This window comes from Parasteatoda tepidariorum, chromosome 8 (assembly GCF_982258835.1).
Source record: "Parasteatoda tepidariorum strain Cologne lab strain chromosome 8, Ptep-v5.0, whole genome shotgun sequence".
In the NCBI taxonomy this organism is placed as follows: domain Eukaryota; kingdom Metazoa; phylum Arthropoda; class Arachnida; order Araneae; family Theridiidae; genus Parasteatoda; species Parasteatoda tepidariorum.
In genome coordinates, this window is record NC_141762.1 from 105678406 (window position 1) to 105700406 (window position 22001).

The window sequence follows — 22001 nt, forward strand, 5'->3', positions numbered from 1 at the left end:
TTGAAATGATAGATATAACCAAAACTGTTATATTCCGCATCTTCATATTTATAGATTTTTAACTTAAAAAATGGAGTAAAGAAAGAGTTGAAGCAATAAAATAAAGGAAAAAAATACAATGGGAAAAAAATACAAAAGGAAATAACTAAATACAGTCAGATATATGCAGTTATTTAAATCTGTTTTATTTCTTATTAAAGGTAAGTGTAATATAAGAAGCCTATACTAGAATTTTAATTTGATAAAATAAAAATAATAATAAATAGATAAAATATTCTAATATCATGGGAGTTTAAAAGATAATTCGCTCTAGAAATTATGTTCTTTCATTTTTTAAAAGAACACCATAATTTTTAAAGAACAGGATAAAAACATGCTATATTTTAATAAAATATGACTATGAGTGGGGATTTTGTTACAAATTCAGATATTCGGAACATTGGAAACTGTGAAATTGGTAAATTCTATTTTAAAAATTAGATTTTTCGGCAATCTAAATCCATGACTTTCCATGATCTTGTTTTAAAACAAAAATAGTTAAAATCATTATATTTCGTGACAAATTTTGTTCAATACCAAAATCCATGATTTTTCATGACTTTCCAGGTGCACAGATACTCTGTAATTATTTGATATTCCAATTTAATCTTCATATGAATGGGATGTTAGAGAAACCATTATCAGGCTACCAATCAATAACTTTAATGAAAGACTGACAATTACTTTTAATAATTCAAATGTTCATTTAATTTTCATACAAATTGGATGATGGAAAAAGGTTTACCTATTTGACTATTACTACGTTCAATGGAAGACTGCCGATTACTTCGATTTTGAAGAGGTAGTGACTTCGGTTCCTCGTGAGGAGTCTGAGGTAGATCATCAATATCCTGAGATAAAACATTAATTCTTACACATTAAAATGTTTAAAAAAAATTGATATACTTGTACCAGGGTTTGTTGATTTAAATCAGCTTGATTTATATCACAATTTAAATCAAATTATTTTTATTTAAAAATCATCGATTTAAATCAACTTATTTTTATATATATATATATATTGATTTAAAAAGTTAAAAAACAGTGTTTTAAATTATTGATACTTCTTTTATTTCTTTTCTTATAAAAATTTATTTGAAATAAATTGCTGCATTAGTTTCAAAATTTAATATTGCTGCATTAATTAATTTTAGCTAACAAAATTACTTTCTTTCTTGGTATGTGTTAAATTCCAACATATTTGAAATTACATTTTTAAAAATCATTTGATGCTTGAGATTGAAAGTACAGATTAAAGTAATCATTTAAGTATTTTTTTTTCACATAATATGTTTACAGTATCTTTGACATTAAAGGAATTTTGTGAAAAAAATTTAAATGAGTACATAGATTTTTTAAATTTTTTTTTTAAAGCTTAACTTATCTATTTTGATACAGGATTAAAAATTTATATTTTAATGTAAAAATATATAGATTAAATATTTATTTATTTTTTGATGAATGACTACATTTATAAACACAATCTGTTACATTTATTTTGTCATTTAAAAAAAAATTTTTGTCACAAAAAAAAAAGAAATCACAATTTTAAATTAAAATTATGGTTTGGTAATTGAAACTTTGTTTTAATAGTTTAAGTATTCTTTAAATTCTCTATTTCTCTAGTCTTTAAATTTCAATCATGTATTTGTTTCAAAATGGTTGCTATGCATTCAAAGCTATGTATTATAATGAAAAATTGTTTTAGGTAGTTAGAGCTTCTAAAATATTCTTATAATATAGTTTTAATATTAATTTATATTGATTAAACATTTATAAAGTTATTTTAATCATAAATCAAAGTTCTTACAGTGTATTTGAATAAAAATCAAAAATATCCAATTTAAATTTTAAAAAATCTGATTTATTTTTTTAAAATTTTTTTTTATATCAAAAAAATTACGAACCCTGATTGATACACATATAGTCATCTATCTACTTTGCGCAGAACATTAGAATTGAAATTAATTCATTTCATCAACTTCCAAAAGTAAAAAACTTTTTAATTAGTGAATATATCTATAAATCTAGGTCATAATTTTAAAGCTGTCAAGGCAAATAGATTATACCATAAAATAGAAATTTCATGCTAACTACTACATAAGTGCATAACATGTGAAATACTCTACATCTAAGGAACTTAATATATTTTTTGCAATGGCAAATAAAGTACAAAAATGCTTAAAAACTACAGCATTTAATATATATATTACTGTGAATAACTGAAATTGGTGGTTGTTGACTTCCGCCAGTGAATGTTGACAATCACAGTCGCTTTGGTAAATGTCCAAAATATATACTAGGTCTAGTTAAGTGCCCGGTATGCATTTGCCCGGTGTACCATTGTATTTTTAAGGACCAGTGCCCTTGCCCAGTATGCATTTAACTGGTACTCTGAACACTGATGTTTCTCCAAATCTATTCTTAGCAGATATTAAAATATCAAATAAATGTTATATCAACGAATAAATGAATATCAACTCGGATATAACAAATATTTCGGACATTCACTGAAGCGACTATGTAATTGCTGACTTTCACTGGTGAAAATTGACATTCTCTTGATTTCGGTCTTTCACGATAATGTATACACTAATAACTATAAATTTAAATTGTTATCTGTTTGTGACCAACACTGGATGGCCATAATCACATAGGGAAAAAACTCTCTAACTGATTTTTTAGACTGATTGTAGAAAAAGGATTAATATGGCCACAGTCACTTAGGAAAAAAACTCCCAGACTGATTTTATAAAAATTTATCAATTTCTGCAACTGGTAGTATAAATTTCATTATTAATTTTTTAGCAATACCTTATTCTCATCCATAAAATATGTCACAAAACTTTTATGTTAAGCACAAGCACATCAAATAAGAGGAGCCCACATTATGCAGGACCACCATGTAAAAGAAACCACAACCATTTTGTAGGTACAAATTTTAACTAATGCTGTTGTCCTTGTAGGCCATTAAGGCAAAAGGTGCGATTGTTTTTGTTTTCCAGTGACGCCATCTGTAGCCAAGAATTAGACTTCAGCCACACCCATACGTCACACCAGCTTATAGAACGAACCCATTCATTCATCCACAGATCTTATTTTTAACCTGAACCAGAGAATGGTCAATCCCCAATTCAGTACCCCTAGAGGTATAATTTGTTATGGGAACATGGAGGACTTTGTGACCAGACAGATTTAATATACACCAGTCACCATTTACTACACCGGGAGTCTTCGGCTGGCTAGATTTAAACTCCCGTTCTCACGCACGTGAATCCCACGTTCTGCCAATGAGGCTATCCCGGCCAACTTTAACTAATCTCACCCCTAATTGATACAATAAAAAGTTGATAGTGATAGGTTTTACACTTGCTACTAGATTTAAAAATAACCTTTTTTTATTTCATAATTATTGTGAGACCAATTTAAGAAAAATTATTGCAAGACTACTTTAACGAAAATATTGGACATTTGGGTACCTGAAAATCTAATTAATTCATTTTTCGTGACTTTTTTTAAAATTATAATTCCATGATTTTTCACTGCAATGTGACCACCCTGTAAACACTAAATAAATTAATATAAACATTTTTTATTAGGTTCATTGCATTCTTCAATTCATAATTTTCAATGAATTTATTTTCGATAGTTATGACATATTTTTGAATAACAAATACATTAAAAACATTGGTGATAATATTAGATGCTAATTATTTTCTAACTGATTTAAAAATAAAGCTTTTATTAAAAAAGATAATAAGTAAAATTTACAGAATTTTCAGAATTTTAAATTATAAGTAACACTTGCTTTGCTGATACTTACTTAAATTTACAAGCCATCAATTATTTGAGTATAGATTTATTTTGACAGGGATTCTTACAGTGAATTCTTTAGATTTCATAAAATTTTTTAAAATATACGAATACATACAGAAGTTTTGTTTAAATTAGAACACCAGGATAAAATTGCCAAAGTTAGTTATTTTCAGGAAAATAAAGTAGTAACAATTATTTTCAACTCTTAAGAATATGCGAAGATTGCTCAACTTCATTTGAATGAAGTCTGCAATCATAAAATTCACCAACTTTTTTAAAAAAATAAAATCTAGAATAATAATTATAAAGAACACTTGATTTTGTTTTAATACAAAATGGAACTTTCAAATCCACTTAACTTTGTTTCCATAAAATCTAGAATTATAAAAAAAAGTTTGTTCCTATAAAATCAGGAATTACAAAATCCAAGTAATTTTATTAAAATAAAATCTAGAATTACAAAAACTACCTAAATTTATTTTAATGAAATCTAGAAAATGAAGAAGAGAAAAGCTATTTCTTTCAGAAAAAAAAAAGCATTGGCTATTAAATAAATACTTGCCTCGTAACTTGAAGAAAAACCTAAACTAATGTCTGCTTTAATAAGTCGTCTTTGTGGTTGTGGCCTATCATCTGTGTCCTCTAGTTTTGTTCGAGAAGTTTCAACTAAAAATAAAATATACAAAAACATACATATTTATAACTGTTTTTCTTGAAGAACATTTTAACCTAATAATATAAGGATTCTAACATAAAAATAGCCCTGTGGCAGAATTTTTTAGAGCTATCTGGGACATAATGGTCCAGCACTAATATCTTTCTGCAAAATACTTTTAATAATAACAAACATATATGTTACTAATTTAAAATAACAAGAGCGTTTTGTTTACAACTACAAAAAAAAAAAAACTATAGAATTCTTTTAAACTGAACATGTAATAATTTTTTTATTCTAATATTATGGGTGGTATTCTCGCATTTTGTAGGGGGGGGGGGTGAACGCACCAGTTATTTCCTTTTTTGCATTTTGTAAATAATTATCACAATAAAAAAAATTAAAAATCATGAAATCCGTAGTGGTAATTGTCCAAAAAAAGACAGAGGACAAAATCACGAGAATAGAACTCTTCAAAAAGGGGCTTCTCTTCAAGATTAGGTTGTTGTATCGAAATGTTATCGATTAAAAATGTATAAATGGAGAAATCTATACTAATAACTGCTCAAAAATTCTATAGAATTATTGCCTTAAAAAGCAAATACTCAAATGTCCGATTCAAATTTTCCATGCTGTTTGAAATATATCGGAATATTTAAAATCCAACTGAAAATCAATATCAGTAACTGTCAATAATACAATCGAAACATTACATTGCGTTACGATACCATCGTCGTAAATTGAGCGAGTCAAAAAGTGATTAACTAAAAGTGACTAGCTTTAATTAAGGTTTTTTTCACGCTTGAAAATCCTAAGACAACCTCGATTTAAGGTTTTTATATAGAAGGTTGTTTTCCAAGGTTTTGGATTAGGGTAATGTGAGTAGAATAGAGGAGATTGTCGCAGACAATCTCCTCTATCAAAAAACTCAGACAAAATTAACAGACTTTATCAATAGTAATTAAAATTAAGAATGCATGTGAAAATGTATGTTTAAAATTACATTTATAATAAATGAAGCAATAATTTTGTTATATAAAAATTTAGCATTTTTATTCAGGGGAAAATATATGTAGCATGATAGTGTAACACACTGGATAATGTTTTATTCTATTCTTACTTTCATTGCATATTTCTTTTATGGGTAAGATTTATAAAATAATTAATTGATAATAATTTACAAGATAAAGGTGTATCAATTGCAATTTTAATTATTTCTAGTATCCGTGAATTTAAAACCTATTCTACGTTGTGTAAGTATTTCAAAAGATGATTTTCTATTTAACGAATTTTCCATATAACGAACTTTTTTTCGGGATTTAGCGACTTCGTTAAATAGAGGTCCGACTGTATATCCATTTAGTTTTAAATTTATTTAAATTTAAGTACTTTTAAAACTTTATAAATATGTAGTTTGTGTTTACAAAAAAATAAAATTTTATTGAAATTCATGAGGTTGCTGAACTTGAATAAAATTTTGATTTTATTGAGTGATTATATAGTTGTAATTAAATAATAATCTTGAGTTTTAAATTTATATAAATTCAAGTATTTTAAAATTTTAAGAATATGTCGTTTGTGTACATAAAAAATGATGAGATTGTTGAGCTTTAATAAAAATTAGTTTGATTATATTTAGTAATTAGATATTGTTGTAATTAAATAATAATCTTAACTTATTTAGTTTGGAAAAATAAAGTATTTTAGCTACATATTTGTTTTTGAATAAAATTAAGTATTATTAATACATTTTATCATAGTTTAGATTAAAAAACGAAAAAATAAAATTTAAAAAAAAACTTATTTCAATTTTTAATTAATTTATCTTTTTTTAAAAATCATTAATTTCACCATCCCTAGTCACAACAGTTATATTTTTTTTCAAAATAATAATAATAATTGAAGGTTTTTAAGAAATTTTAAATTTCGATTTGTTGATAGATGTTCATAGTAGTAAACAGAGCTGAATATTGATGAAATAAAATAGATGAATAATAAGAAAGAACATAATTCTATAAGCAGCATTTTTATGTTATCTATAATCTCTAAAAAATAAATGCATTTAAAAAAAAATCACCTCTAACAGTCTTTTTAGATTTCAGACCATACGATCTCTTCCCTTCTCACAATGCAGGCCAGCGTTCTTTTTGTTCCAATTTTACAGTCACATCCCAAGGAAGTAAGTAATTTGTTTCAGGTATGAATCCAGGCTGATCTTGCAAACCTGTTACAGATTTAATAGCAACAAGCAGATTAGAATATTTATTAAAACAACATTTTACAATATAAAAATCTAATAGTCATTATACTATTCAAGAAAAAAAAAAACTTAATCGTAATATGTAAATAAATCATTTACTTATAGAATTACTAAGCTTTTATATAAAATTCAGCCAACATTTAGCATGACTCAATTAGTATGATTCTTTCATTATAATGACCACTACATGAGTCCTGTTTGCTGGTCCCTAGACGCAATTTTATTTTAACGCCCTTAAGACGCCATAAGAAAATTTTTATAGCAAATTCTCTTTCTCCTTTAATTCTAATTTAAAGTGTAGAAAAATAAAGTTCAAAGAAACCTAGAGTAAGCCATGAATTTCAAATACTGAAAAGAAAATTTTAAAATATACAAATGAAAATAAATTATGAGATAACAACTTAGGAACTGAGAAATTCTCTTCTAATAATTTGTTTAATATTTCGAAGTATTTTTTTCAGCAACAGAAACTTCATGACTTACACTGAACTTACTTTTAAATTAGTAATGAAGGAGATTTTGCAATGAAAATTTTCGACCACACTTCCCCTTAAGAACGTCTGAACTGAACCCTACTTTCAAACAAGGCGATAAAAATTTTGTTTGATTTTTGATTAATTCCAAGAAAAACACTCCAAAAATAGGTGCTAATATAATTAGGAGCTTTCAAAACTAAAATTTTTTTCATTTGTCAATCAATAATTAAAATCCTGCAGAAAACTATTCAAACTACTCAGGTGTTAACAATAAAACTGGAAATATAAGCAAATGTAAGAATTTTGCGAGAAGCATCTGCAGATCATTTGATGCCACCTGTTGAGGAAATATTATTTATTTCTTCATTGTGGTTAAATTCCTTTCTATACCATTCATAAGATTCACTTTATCTTTCCTTTTTAAGAGTTAAGAGTTTTACAAATTTTTTACAAGAAACTGCAACTGTAAATTTTCTTTACAAACAACTCAGAAACTGAAAAATAAATAGGTTAACTGAACAGCATAAGTTTAAGTACAGAATCAAAATAGTCAAATAAATAAACTTTAAGGGTGAACCTAGATTCTTTCATTATTGAACCAATAGAATGCAATGCATATGTTGACAATGCAAACAATACTGACAATAGAAAACAAATTTTTCCACACATGGTTTTAAACTACTGTTTTACTTTTCTTTTACAGGGTTGCCATTCAAATCTGAAAAATAATTCCCTGTACATAATATACACAATATATTGATAGGAAACACACAATTGATGTGCTCTTGAGAAACCTATATTAGTCTAGCTATACTAGTTTTAATTGCTGGAAAAGCTTTAAGAAATAACATACTTAAAACAGATAATGCTATAGTAAATGAAATAGTTTAGTACGGCTGAAATATCATCCTTAAATATCATAAAAATTGCACCTTGAATATCCCAAAGACGAAAATAAGAAATAAAATTCTCTGTATTTTTCCAGTTTGCTGGGAAAAACTCAGAATTCCCTGCATTATCCCGGTTATTTTTAATTTCCCTGTTCTACTTGTGGAGTAGCAACCCTGTTTTTGATCGGAAGGAAAAAGTTATCTTTCCTAAGATAATAAAAAGGAGTGCGCATGAATAATAAAGAAGTCTAGATAAAATAGATACGGATCTAATAAAAATTAAAAGTTATGGTTGTATTTTTAAGAGCTGAATATTTCTTCTCTTTTGTTGCCCTGAAATGATTAAATGAAGACAAATTTCATAACTATACAGAGACAGTAAGAACTCTCACCAATGTTATGGGAGTAGAGACTAGAGGGTCCCACACACACTAGGGACCAAGAGGAAAACATTGGAAGTAATCCTGGTCTACTTTCTGAATGCAACATACCAGGCAGATATTCTGTAGTGGAAGGCTGTCTCGTAAGATTTCCTTTATCTAAAGTTTAAAAAAAAAGTCATTCATAAAAACTACACAAAACAAACTTTAGTTTCGATTGTCTTAAAATATTGTAGATTATTAATATCATATTAGCATGAGAGTGGGAAATAAAAAAAAAGTCTGAAAGTATCTATCAAGTCAAATCAAGAAAAAATAAATGAAAAAGAGTGTGAAACTATTTTTTACTGACAGAAAAAAATTTAATTAACTACATACTTATTATTTTTTGCTATATGTGTGCATTCACAACACAATGAACTTAAGATTAGTTAAAAAAATTAAAAACTGTTAAGATTTACATACATAAATCACGATTAAAGAAAATAAAACTAATAATAATGTAAATCAACAAAACAATGTAGAAATATTAAGAAAAATAGTCACTTAACGTAGCTTTTTCTTTTATTATTTTTAGTTCAAAATATCTCCAAAAATTGGAAGAATCTCATGCGTGATTAATAAAATTAGAAAAAAAAATGGTTTTTAAACATAAATGTTTTTTATTCTATTATTTTGATTAGAGAGGAAATGTCTTTATTTTCATTTTTATTTCATAAAAAAATTTATTCTATTTTCAACAAAAAATAAGCACTTGAAGAATATTTTTAATCACTTTCCAAAAAAAAAATAGTAATAATCATAATTAGGAATTGTGCAGTACTAAATATAGTTTTTTCCTGTCGTTTAGAGTTCTTAATTTATAAACATAAAATCAATGAAATTCAAAAAGAAAAAATTTCACAGACTTTACATAATCATGATAAAATAACTAGCTTCTGATAAATATTGCAGAGAAAATTGGGAAAATCATGAATTTTTTTGTAATTTTGTATTCAATACGATACGACAAAGAAAATTATTTTTTAAAAAAAAATAGAAAAATAAGAACTTTTTACAAACCCTGAATAAAAAAAGCATCTTTAAGAGCTTTTAAAAAATGTAAATCAAAAGTAAGCACCTTTAAGCACTTTTTAAAAACGCTATGCACCCTGTATTCATTTCATAAATGAATAAGTACAATAAGTGCCAGATAAATACCAAAGTAATTAACTTTGTCATAAATTTCATTCATTTTCGCAAAAGTTCAAAATCCTCATACCATAGAACCCTAATCACCAAAATACCATAATAAATAAAGGATTATTGTTTTGAAATTTTTTATCATCCCTGACACAGATATGTACTAATGTTTTTTATTTCCTAATTTATTTGGCAGACAATATAAGCAGTTTTGAATGGATCAAAAGCAAATAAAATTAAATGAAATAAGAAGTTTGTATCATATTTCGGAGTTTTCTTTATCTGTTTATTTTGATATTACACTAAACAACTAATATATAAAAGATTCAATTAGGTCAACAAAGAAAAATTTTATTTTAGTTACTTTTTATTATATAACATTTTATTAAGAATTTTTTCTCCCATATAACTAATTAATTAAATTTATGAATTAATATTTTTAAAAACTGTATTAACATCTCACTAAAAGTTTTAAAAAATGTATTTGTACTTGAATGGGTGAATAAAAAGTATTTTATTAACGATTGAAAATTTGAACAAGATAATAGGGAGAGTGGGAATAAATAGTAGGAATTGAAAAATGCACTTAAAAATAAATTTTTATCCAATCAAAGAGGAAAACTACAGAAAAAAAAAAAAAATTCAGATTTGCCACTATTGGGCGCCTACTTTAACTCATAAAGTGTACAACAAAGAAAACAGCAACCTTTGCTAATGCTGCTTTCTTCCTGGATGACGATTTCATCCCTTTCTTCTTGACTCTGAGAAGACTCATCTTCTGTGGTCAGTTGTTCCATCTCGCTGGTCAAAGAATTTTCCTCAGAGTTTCCTGCTTCAAAAGACAAAAATGTGATCACCTAAATTATGTTTCACATTATTAACTACGGTCAATAGCAAACACTTGGTTGTAGCAAGCTTTTTTAGTAGTCCCATCTGAACTCTTATATAACTGATTTATTTTATCTATTTATGGTAAGCAGCTGTAAGATTTTATTTTACATTTTATAACTTTCATTGAACAGCCAACCCAATTTTTTGGGTTTTTGACTACTAATGTTCAACTCCATCGCCTTGTAATTTTGATCCTAATCCAGAAGACAAGGGAACTGCTGGACCAAGTATTGGGAGAAATTTGCCTTCTTGGAAGACTTTTATATGGAACTAACCCACATTTGCGTTACATGGAGAGGAAAAATCATGAAAACCTTCCACAGCTAGCCTGACGGCAAGGGGACTCTAACCCAAGATCTGTCTACCAATGATGATATTTTACATTAGCACTGTGGCCTCTGCAAGCCGGATGCGGAATTTGTAACGATCAGTCATCGCTGGGATTCGAATCTGGTTCACTTCATTCAAAGACAAACGCTCTATCCCCTGACCCATCACGACTCTAACTGTAAGAATTATAGTATGTTTATAGTGGTTTATTATTTCATTTCTTCAGTTCTTATTTCAATTTATTATTTCTCCAACTTTAAGTTTTATAGCAGATTACTTGTTTTTAATTATCAGGACATTTTTGTTTAAATAGTTTGAGTGGAAACAAATTTTAATTTAACAATCTATTATTGATTTAATAAATTTAATTCAGAATGATTTTGTCAACCACTATATAATATATATATATATATATATATATATATATATATATATATATATATATATATATATATATATATATATATATATATATATATATATATATAGGCATTTTAACTTTAACTTCAGCTCAGTAAGTTCGTTTTCTGTTTTTTCTCTTTACTCATTTTCATTTGCAAACATTTTAGTAAATGAATAGTTTCATTGTTCCTTCCTTGGTGGCCTTTCTCCTATGGATGGTCACCACATTATTCAGTGCAAAGGTCTTCATGGAACTTTGATAACTGAGAGCTATTTATTGGCAAGAAGCCTAATGAGGTTATGATTTTCTGTATATCTGATTTTACATTTGCTTTATTTCATTTTTATACTATAAACTCTCAGTCATTGAAAAAAAAGTTCTTGAAATGAAAAACAAAAAGTGTAACACAAATACAAAAGCAGAAAACATAGGATGATTAAAAAAAAAAAAGATACTTATAAATTTTTTTCTAGATTATTTTAAAATGAAAGATAATGAAATAATTCACCATGTGATGGGCAACTGCAATACAGTCATACCTTCAGAGAGTTCAGATTTAGCAACAGGTATGTTGGAGTTTGTGACTTCCCTTGACTTCTCAGATGGAACATCATTATCAGGGGGTGGAGAGGAGGAGGAAGATGGACCCGGACGAGCCACATCTGAACTGGCTTGAAAAATTGGAAACTCTACCCTGTCTAAATCACGACAACACTGATTTCTCTGTAGAACGTAGAAGTCGTAATTTGCTGCCTAAAATGACAATTAATAAATGAAGAATTTGAACATCAAACACATTACTATCAGACTGATATTTTATAACCGTAGGTGAACAGCCGACACATTTTTTGGTGGTTTATGACTACTAATGTTAAACTCCATAGCCTTGTAATTTTGAACCCAATCCAGCAAACTCCTGGATGAAATATTGGGAGAAATTTGTCTTCATGGTGGGCTTTTTTATGGAATTAACACGCACTTGTGTTAGACGGAAAGGAAAACACAAGCAACACCCCTTTGCTGTCCCAAAACATGGTACACATGATTTTCTGGGCTGACATTGTTTGCTTAAACTTCACTTTCTAGGATGAAGTTGAATCCTGCTGTTCCATTCATTGATGCTTGTGTTAGACGGAAAGGAAAACACAAGCAACACCCCTTTGCTGTCCCAAAACATGGTACACATGATTTTCTGGGCTGACATTGTTTGCTTAAACTTCACTTTCTAGGATGAAGTTGAATCCTGCTGTTCCATTCATTGATGCTTTGATTCAGGTGTACTGTAGGTCGCCCAGGTTTCACCGCCTGTAATGATTAGGCTAAAAAAAAATCATCACCTTATACGTGGTAAAGCCCAAGGAAGGTTGAGACCTCTCCCATACATTTGGTTTTGTTCACCTTTAGCAACATTTTCGGAACCCAGCGTGAGTGCAGCTTTCGGTAATTTAATCTTTCAGTTACTAATACATAAAGAGCACTTTGACAAACTTGAGGAAAGTCATCAGATAACGACTTAGTCCTAAAGCACACTTATTTTCGCTCACTGTTTGGTCAACATTCTGCACCAAATTGTCAGTAGTAACTGAAGGTCGCCCACCTTGTTCGTCATCCTGCACATTGGTATGACAATCTTCAAATGCTCGAACCCACTTCCTAATCCATCACTCATAATGTTTTCTCAATCAGTGTGCATAGCCAAATTTCCCAACAAAAAATAAGCACTTTTCAATCAAATAAAAAAATATTTTTAAGCACTTTAAAAAATTTTCATAATTAGACAGGGTGGCAAGTTTCTGACAATTGCCGAAAACCAAAAATTTTGGCTATAATAAATATGAAGTATTTTTAAATTAATATACATGTGAAATTACAAGTGCTCCATCAATATTATGTTCCTGAATTATTTTAACACATAACTCTTTTTGTTTTCAAAATTACTGTCAAAAACCAAGATTTTAGAGTAGAAAATATTAGATAATTATTAATAAAAATGTGTATTATAATATACATAAAAATATAAATGTGTATTACATTATACAGGGGTCTGTCCAGACATTTTGTGAAAGGTCTGTTTTTCCAAAATTGTGAAAAAAATATTCATAATTTGTAAATATAAAATAAGCGTTAAGTCACATTCTTTTAACCAGGGTCCTGCTTTTGTGAATTTGTACAAATAGGGTCCTGTTATTGCAAAAATTGATAAAAACCTTTTCAAGAAGTTATTCAATTGTAAAGAGATAGAAGATTCTGCTCAACAATTGCTTCTACTAAATTAGAGATGCAACATACAAATATTTGGTATTTAGCCTATACTGTTCTACACAGAATATTCATTTCGGACGAATGATAGAAACAAAATCACTCACATTTGTAATAGTTTCAATTGACATATTTTAAATAACACAACTTAGTAATGTATCACTTTTAATGTGTTATGCATTAAGTAAATTTAAACAATTCTTAAATTTATAATATTTTATTTAAAAAATTGCCAGAAATTAATTTTTATTTACATAATATTCTATTAATTAATTTTATGAATAAATATAAATTGATCAATGACTTATTTACAAGAAAAATTATGATTTAACATTAATAAGAATGTGCACACGATGTTTGCAAAAGTACAAATATTTTCTTAGAATACTACATTTGGAATTTAAACTTAGGGAAACTTGTTTGTCTCGAACCATCTTTCTTTCGCCCCCAACCCCCTCGGAAGTGTTTATTCGATTAACAAAACAATAATGAAGATAAACAAATTTGTGAAGGGTCTGATTAAAAGATAAATTATTTTGTGAAGGGTCCGTTTTAAGAAAAAACATTTTGTGGACGGACCCAAATTTCTTCTAAACAGATCCCTGGTATAGTATTATAAATATGTAATTATAAATAAAAATGTCAAATTGCAATTTATCCAATCCCTTTATTTGTTTAATTATTAAAAATAAAAATACACAAAAAATTATCTTATAAAATATCACTTAACAATCATCTTATTCTTTTTATACGTAAAATCAGTTTTCATTTACTTCCATTTTAATTCCTCTTTTTCCCAAAGCAAGCCATTACAAACAAGTGATTTTGAAGCTTTCAGAACTAAGTTCAGTTTTCAGTTTTGTATGAATAAGAACGAAATTTGAAAATGTTCTTTCATTGATGCTCAGCTGTATGGACTAGAATGTTGACCTACTAATTTATTATAATGTAATAAAATAACATGTAATTAAGAAATTTATTCTAATAACTGTACTAAATATTGCTGCTAACTTAATTAAACCATTGAATTGATTGAGTGAAAAAATTATTAAATCATTTAAAAAAAAATTTATATTTTTTGTAAATTATAATCAATTTTCTTATTAGGGAATATATTATATTTAGGATTTGTAGTAAATAATCAAGTACATATAAGCAGAAGAATTCTTAGTCCCTCAGAACAAAGTTTTTTTTTTCTTTTCTTTTTTTGGATCGAAATTTCTCCCAAAATGTTAACATTTTTCATTCATTTTCCTTTAGTACAATATTTTTTTTAAAAAAAATATGTTTGGAAAGTAAGCTTACATAAGAATAAAAATTTGTTTGATTTTTCACAATTCTTGAATAAACGAGCATATGTTAAAAATTGTTAGAAATCAAAATATGCTGAAATAGTAATAATTTATTAAATTAAATTACTCCTAAACTTAAGGAATTTAAACTAATAAATACACAACTTGACATTTTACGTTTTTTAACAAGGTAAAAAATTTTCAAACTGACACATTTTTTAACAATAAAAAAATTTTGTAGGAATTTTTTTAAACAGAAAATTTTTCTTTGGCTGCCTGAATTTTTCTCAAAACCTCGTTCCCATGATTAGACATACACTGCTAACCTGCATATAAGTAATACTAATAGCAAACATTACATATCAAAAAATATTTTTTTATTAGTTGAGATCACACAATTATTGGCAACCACTTAAGTTTTACTTAATCTAAAAAATCTGCCTGAATTGTGACATAAAATAATTAAAATCAATATTTAGATTAATAATAATTATAACAACTTACAGTTATTACTTATAATTAGAGCCCGGATTTTGATGACCTAAAAAATCTCAACTAATGCCCTTAAAAAGTGCAAAAAATGCCCTTAAAAAGGGCAAAAAATGCCCTTAAAAATGCAAAAATTGCGCAAAAAATGCCTTAAATAAAGTAAAAATATTGAATTAAAAAAATGTTTTGCTCTTTAAAATTATTATGAGTCATTTGAAAGATATAAAGCAATGCAATACTTGTTCTACGCTCATTAAAGTTTGAAAAATATGTTTTATATCCTAAAATAACAAAAAAAGGAAAATATATTGACACCAAAATATTTTTATTTTGTATAGAAACTTTAAAGGATATAACAACTTCCCAGAGGCGTATCTATGGAAAGAAGCGCCTATGGCAAATCTCTTACTGGCGCCCTTCCTAAAATATTAATATTCTCTTTTTTTTTCTTAAATTTTTTTTTTTTGTCCAATGCAAAATAAAAGCATTGTTTGAAGTATTTAACTCTTTTGACAATATTGCAAAAAGATTGCATTAAATTTATAGAAGGAAAAAAAAAAACGAATTGATAAATAAATAAATATTAAATATAACAATAAAATTATTTCTTTTTAATTGTTATGCGTTCACGTGTATTCGAAATCCTCCTAGGTAAGAAATAAAAATACCTTTTCTATCATATTTATAGAAGGTTCTATTGCGTTTTTTAAATTGCCAATAAAAATTCTAACAAGTTGTTTAATTAAGCACTATTATATTTTAAAGCTTTACAATTATAATTTGGTAACAAAAATACGCACACACAACAAATGTAGCTCTGAGTTAAAGAAGAACTGTAATATAACCGGATGATACCTAACATTTTCAAAATTAAAACTGAAGGAAATTGATTTTTTTTAAATAATCACGCTTTGCTAACGTCAAAACAATAAAATCATCGCGATATAATAAATTCATTAAACATCACAATGTAAATGATTTAGATTTGTTGTGATAGTTACAAATAAAATAGCTACAATCAAAAGATATATTTTGGTTAGTTTATTTACTGTTCAATAAAAAAAGACCGATGCTCGTAATATAATTAAGTTTCGCAAACATTAATAACCGATAATATGAAAAAATATACACATAATTACATACAAAACACTAATAGCGACAATAATACATTCTTCATTGAGAAATAAATTAAAGGAAGTTGACGTTTTAGTTTTAAGAATATCTAGAAATAATTATTTTGCAAACAGTAAAAAAAAAAAGGCAAGAGGTAAAGAAATAGACCGATATCTGTATATTTAATTAAAAGAAGAAAAAAAATATGAAAAATTCTCTCTTTGCATCACAATAGAACAAATTAAAGATAAAGCAAAAAATTAAACAGATTTGAATTATTAATTTTTTGACGTTCAGTGCGCAAAAAAATAAATAAAGGGACCACCCTGATAACTTTTGATCTAATGATCAGATCTTTACTTTCTTCTTATCTCAATGGTTCAAGGGGTGACTTGAAATAGGATAATTAATGCAGGTAGGATATTTTAAGTTACGAAATCAGATACTAAAACGTACTTTCTCTGAAGTTTCTATTTATACATGCCATTTTTTCGACGAATTTGGATTTCTGAACCCCAAAATATAGGAGTAATCGCAATTTGAGAAGTACCTAGAGAGATTTTCAAACAAAGCGAAAAAAAATAATAATAAATTGCACAATTATTATATCGTTTATTGCACAATTATTAAAATCGTTTATAATTTTGAAAATTGTTTAAAAAAAAAATTTTTTTAGTAAATATTTATTATTTTATTTAATATTTGTCTTAAAAATTTGAATTGTAAGGTAAAATTTTTTTACGTCATTTTAAAAGAAGGTAATTTAACATGGGAAAATACAATAGTTCAGCAAAATTGATCGAACAGTTAATGAGAAATCAAATTTTAAATATCCGACTTTTTTAAAATTCGATTTCTCAGAAAACCGAACTCCATATTCGAACTATATGAATATAGACTAACCTGCAGAACAGGTTTTTCAAAAAACTTTATAAAACTAATCAAAATTAATTGGATTTAAAAGTTGTTTTTAAGGAAAAAGAAAAATATAAATCATTGAAATATTTGAGAAGATGACTTTTCGCATCTTTATGAAAATACATTATAAGAATGCGTATGCTTCATAACTAAAAAGACTCTAGTTTTTCATTAGATGCTTTTTTTTATATATATTCTTAAAATAAAAATAATTATTTAATGAAAAACTATTATTGTGATTATCATTTTATTGATAACTTTTTTTCTCAAGTTACTGAACTGTTGTAATGATTGGGTTATAAACTACATATTATACCCTTAATATTATTTTGTTATCATTTTACTTTGATTATAAGAAATAAATATAATATATAAATATAATATATAAATAGAGGACACTTTAAACCCATTTAAAAGCAGTACACTAATTTTTTTCAAGCAATATGATATGGAGTGACATAAATGTAATGTGATATATATTGCGAAAGACTTAAAAATTAAAAAATTAGCATTTATATAAAATTAAAAGAGTAGTATTTATTTAATCTATTTTTTTGTTTGTTTGTTTTTGTTTGAAGGAAGAAAATGGCAATCTGAAATAAAAGAAAAAATATAGGAGAAAGATTTGCAAAATTTTGTGCCTGAGAAATAAGGAAGCGTGCTCCATAGCTCGAAGACAGTTTGATAAATATTAAATAAGTATAATTTAAAAATTCAAAACAAACATGTCTTTAAAAATTAAAAATTATTTTTTTTTTCAATTTGTAGGTAGAAGGATTATTGAAATTCACATTTAAAGCATCAAAATATAATAAAAATTGTGAGTGAATAATACTTCTGTAAAAAAAAAAAAGAAAGAAAAAAAAATGCCAGCAACTGATGATATGTTTCTTAATCTAACTATTCAAAGGAAAGAAAAAAAAATCGAACTTTCGAGTGGTTAAATTCAAAATTTATCTATTATGAATAAAAAGAAAAACATTTTTAGGTAGTTGGCAACTGCTGAACTTAAAGAACGTTACTTACTTAATTTACACAAAAGTATTTACCTATCGCAATTAATTTTCAGGAAATTTAAAAAATTATGTCCCCAATAACATTTGAAATTTTGACATTTGTTTTTTTTATTATATATTATTTTTAATAATCAAGCATTAACAAGTATTTAATTATACAATATATAATTATTAATACCAAAAAATCAATAATTACTTACAATCAAGGAAGAAAATCCTACCACTTAAATAGTTGAATGAATCATAAAGAGCTGTAACTTATTAAATTAGATTATAAAATTCCAAACTAGACTTTAAATATTTATTCTCTTGAATTAAATTTTGAAATAACAACTAGAACAAGCAGAATTTTTCATATGTGCCTGAACACCTAACAACTTACAATTACGCCTGTCTTTATTTTTCAAAATAGTGGGGTGTATTCATTGTTAATCGCTTCATTGGTTCAAAATAGTTGATGAGCCAGGCAGATTCTCCTCCTATTTTTAGTATTTCACACTTTTGTGGAGGTGGTTCCCATCATGGGTGGCAAATATTTCCTGTTTTGGAAGGATTTACGCTAATTTACAGCAGGGGTTCTTTTTGAAATCTATTCAACAGATTCGGAAAACGTTTTTCAAAGAGATTTTAACCCCTGATGAAACTGAAGATTTAGCATGAGACACCCTATAGTTTTTACATTTCTCTGTCCTCTGGTCATCAGCAAAGATCTATCTCTGCCTGAAGGGGTTCTATCCATTCCCCCCCCCCCACGGTTAATTGCCTTTTTAGAAGGACTACAGTCTTGCAATGTGATACGAAAAGGAGGAACAAATTGTTTATCTTTTCTCTTTGCTTATAGTAGTGGAAAAATAAAGAAAATAAAAATTTATTCAGAGATTCTCTGCATTCTGGTCTTTCTTTTAATCTTTTCTAGTTTAAGAACGGGGGGCTTCTTCAAAAGAGTCATGGTGGGCTGCGCTATGGGAGGTCTCACTTTCCTTTAGATATAAGGGGGAAAAAGTTTCTTTACATTTTCCACCTACTTTTGAACATCCTTAGTTTCGTTCGTTCGCCTTTCTTTTTTTAGTCTGTTATATTTTTGCTAATTTTTTCATATAGATAAATATTTTAAATTTAAAGACTCAGCTTCTTTATTATAGTTTAGTTTTAACGTATGGTATTTTCAAATATGCATAAATAATATCAAACAATCTCAGTCGAAAAGCATTTTTTTAAGTAAATTATTTTAAATTGAAATGAATATCAAACTAAACTATTCTACATGAAAATCAATAAATATTTTTAGGATTTGTTTTCTGTTCTTATTACTGAAAAGTACATGATTTTAAATAAATACGTTATGCATTGCAGAGGAAAAAGACATTGATTTATATCGATATATTACTACTCAAGAGCTATAACATCATACATTGTACAGGCTATATAAACATTTGAAATATGGCATTAACAACATACATTCTTAATACTAGTATATGCTTTATACCTTTGTAACTTAAATTTTTTTATTTACTGAATTATTTTATTTTTATAAATATTTTGATTATTAACCATGATATTTTGAGGCTATTTCAGTGTTTTTTTCCTTATGCAATATTACAGTTTGACTCTAAGTTAGTTTCAATAAAGTCTTATCAATAGTGTCTTGTTTGTTTATAAGATTGTGAACTTTAAAATTTAAAACTCTTATGCGCGAATAAACCTTTTGAATGAACATTATTAAACTGTTTATTTTATGATCGTTTATTCTGAAAAAAATATTCTTTTTTTCGTTTCTTCAAACAATTTTACGTTTAGTTTGTGCTTTATTTTTCATTTTTAATTGAAAAAAATGAAATACATAATACACTGAAAAGAAGGAAAAAAATTAAATTCTCTGTAATTTTCTATAATGAATAATGAGCTTATATTTTGTTTCCTTTTTTTCCGTATCGGCTGTAACTTAAATTCTTTCTATTACAGCTTTAACTTGTAAAGCAATGATAAGCTACATTTTCGAAATTTTTAAATTCATTTGAAATTATATATGTGGTTAAAAGACTTTTCGTAAAAGGATATATATATATATATATATATATATATATATATATATATATATATATATATATATATATATATATATATAAGTAAAAAAATTTTTGATGTTGATCGATTTTGCGCCTTTTTGAAATAATGCGCCCATGGCATTCGCCATACTTGCCATACCCTAGATACGCCACTGCAACTTCCATCTCATAATATTACTAAATATCAGAATTACATTGGATTATTAAATGTTTTTTGATAATTTGAAATGCAAACGAGCGTCTTTTGTCTGAAAGTAAATTTTCATTCCTGCGAAAGCTTCTTTCAACGTCTACTGATGTTATAGGTTATATATTCTTTGGTTATAGGTGCGTACTTGAAAAAGACGGTCTTACTTACTAACAATTCTTCTTCAATTTGAAAAGATGTTGCTTCACCTGTTAATATCCTATAGATTTTCTTTATTGTTTGGAAGCCAGTGTAATAATGAAAATTGATAAAAAATAATAAAAATTTTAAAAAAGTTAACAGAAAACTTTAAAAAATGCATTAAAATGCAAAATACGCCCCAAAATTTCAAGAAAAATGCCCTATAAATCTAAAAAAATGCTCTAAAAGACAAAAAATGTCCAAAAGACAATGTCATCAAAATCCGGGCCTTACTTATAATATATTAAAAATACCATGCTTTTAGAAAAACCAATTAATAATTTAATGGTTTTGGCAATATTTTTTATAAAAGTGATATATTAATACAAATTATAATTATAGTTTCGTCCAGTGGCTGAGCGGTAGTGCTTCGCGCTGTCATGCCACAGGTCCCTGGTTCGACCCATGAGCCGGGCAAGGTTGACTCAGCCTTTCATCCCTTCAGTGGGTCGATAAAATGAGTACCAAGCATGCTTGGGAGCTAAACATTGGGGACTCCTCGTTGGGCTGACCACCCAACTGGAACATCTGTCTTTGCGTCTTAGAGCCCAAAGGTCAAGAAAACTGAGATGGGCTCAGTAGGCCTTGGCCCTCTATGGGTTGTTGGGCCACTGAGTTTAGTTTGTAGTACAATTATAGTTTATAATGCAAGTATTGTTCATGATTTAATGTCTAATAAAATGATCTCAATGTTAATAAAATGAAACTTGTCCCCAGTTTTTGAAATTTTTTTTAATCAGATTTTGAGAATTTTTGACACTTTTTGACATGCCAAGACAAACACATTGAATGGCATCGAAATTCCAACCCTGTAATTAAGATACGCGTACTAAAAAAAAAAATATTTCCTTCTTACTATTGTTGAAAGTTCTTCATAAATACATTCATAAAATGCACAATAATGTCTTAAAACTTTATATGATCATGATAAAATAACTAATTTCTGACAAAGAACTCTTCTCATGATTATATTAGCCACCATAAAAACAATTTATACACAATTTTAAAGATATTCATTATTAAGTGGCTCATTCTATTTTTAAATTAATAAGTAATTTATTTAATTATGTAAATGAATAATTCAAAATTATAATTAATTTTTAACTATTATTTTAAAAGATTATCGAGTGTACTTTTT

General features: G+C 26.9%; 1 pseudogene across 1 annotated transcript in view; it reads right to left on the bottom strand.

Annotated features, from left to right (window-relative positions):
- Positions 1-22001, bottom strand: part of LOC147806625 (nonsense-mediated mRNA decay factor SMG8-like) — a 59553-nt pseudogene that overhangs the window by 17018 nt on the left and 20534 nt on the right. Inside the window, exons 14-19 of the transcript XR_015428598.1 lie at positions 11862-12075; positions 10405-10527; positions 8529-8675; positions 6588-6734; positions 4418-4521; positions 785-890 (exon numbers count right to left, since the gene is read on the bottom strand). The product of XR_015428598.1 is annotated as a nonsense-mediated mRNA decay factor SMG8-like (transcript). The remainder of the gene's footprint in view (positions 1-784; positions 891-4417; positions 4522-6587; positions 6735-8528; positions 8676-10404; positions 10528-11861; positions 12076-22001) is intronic.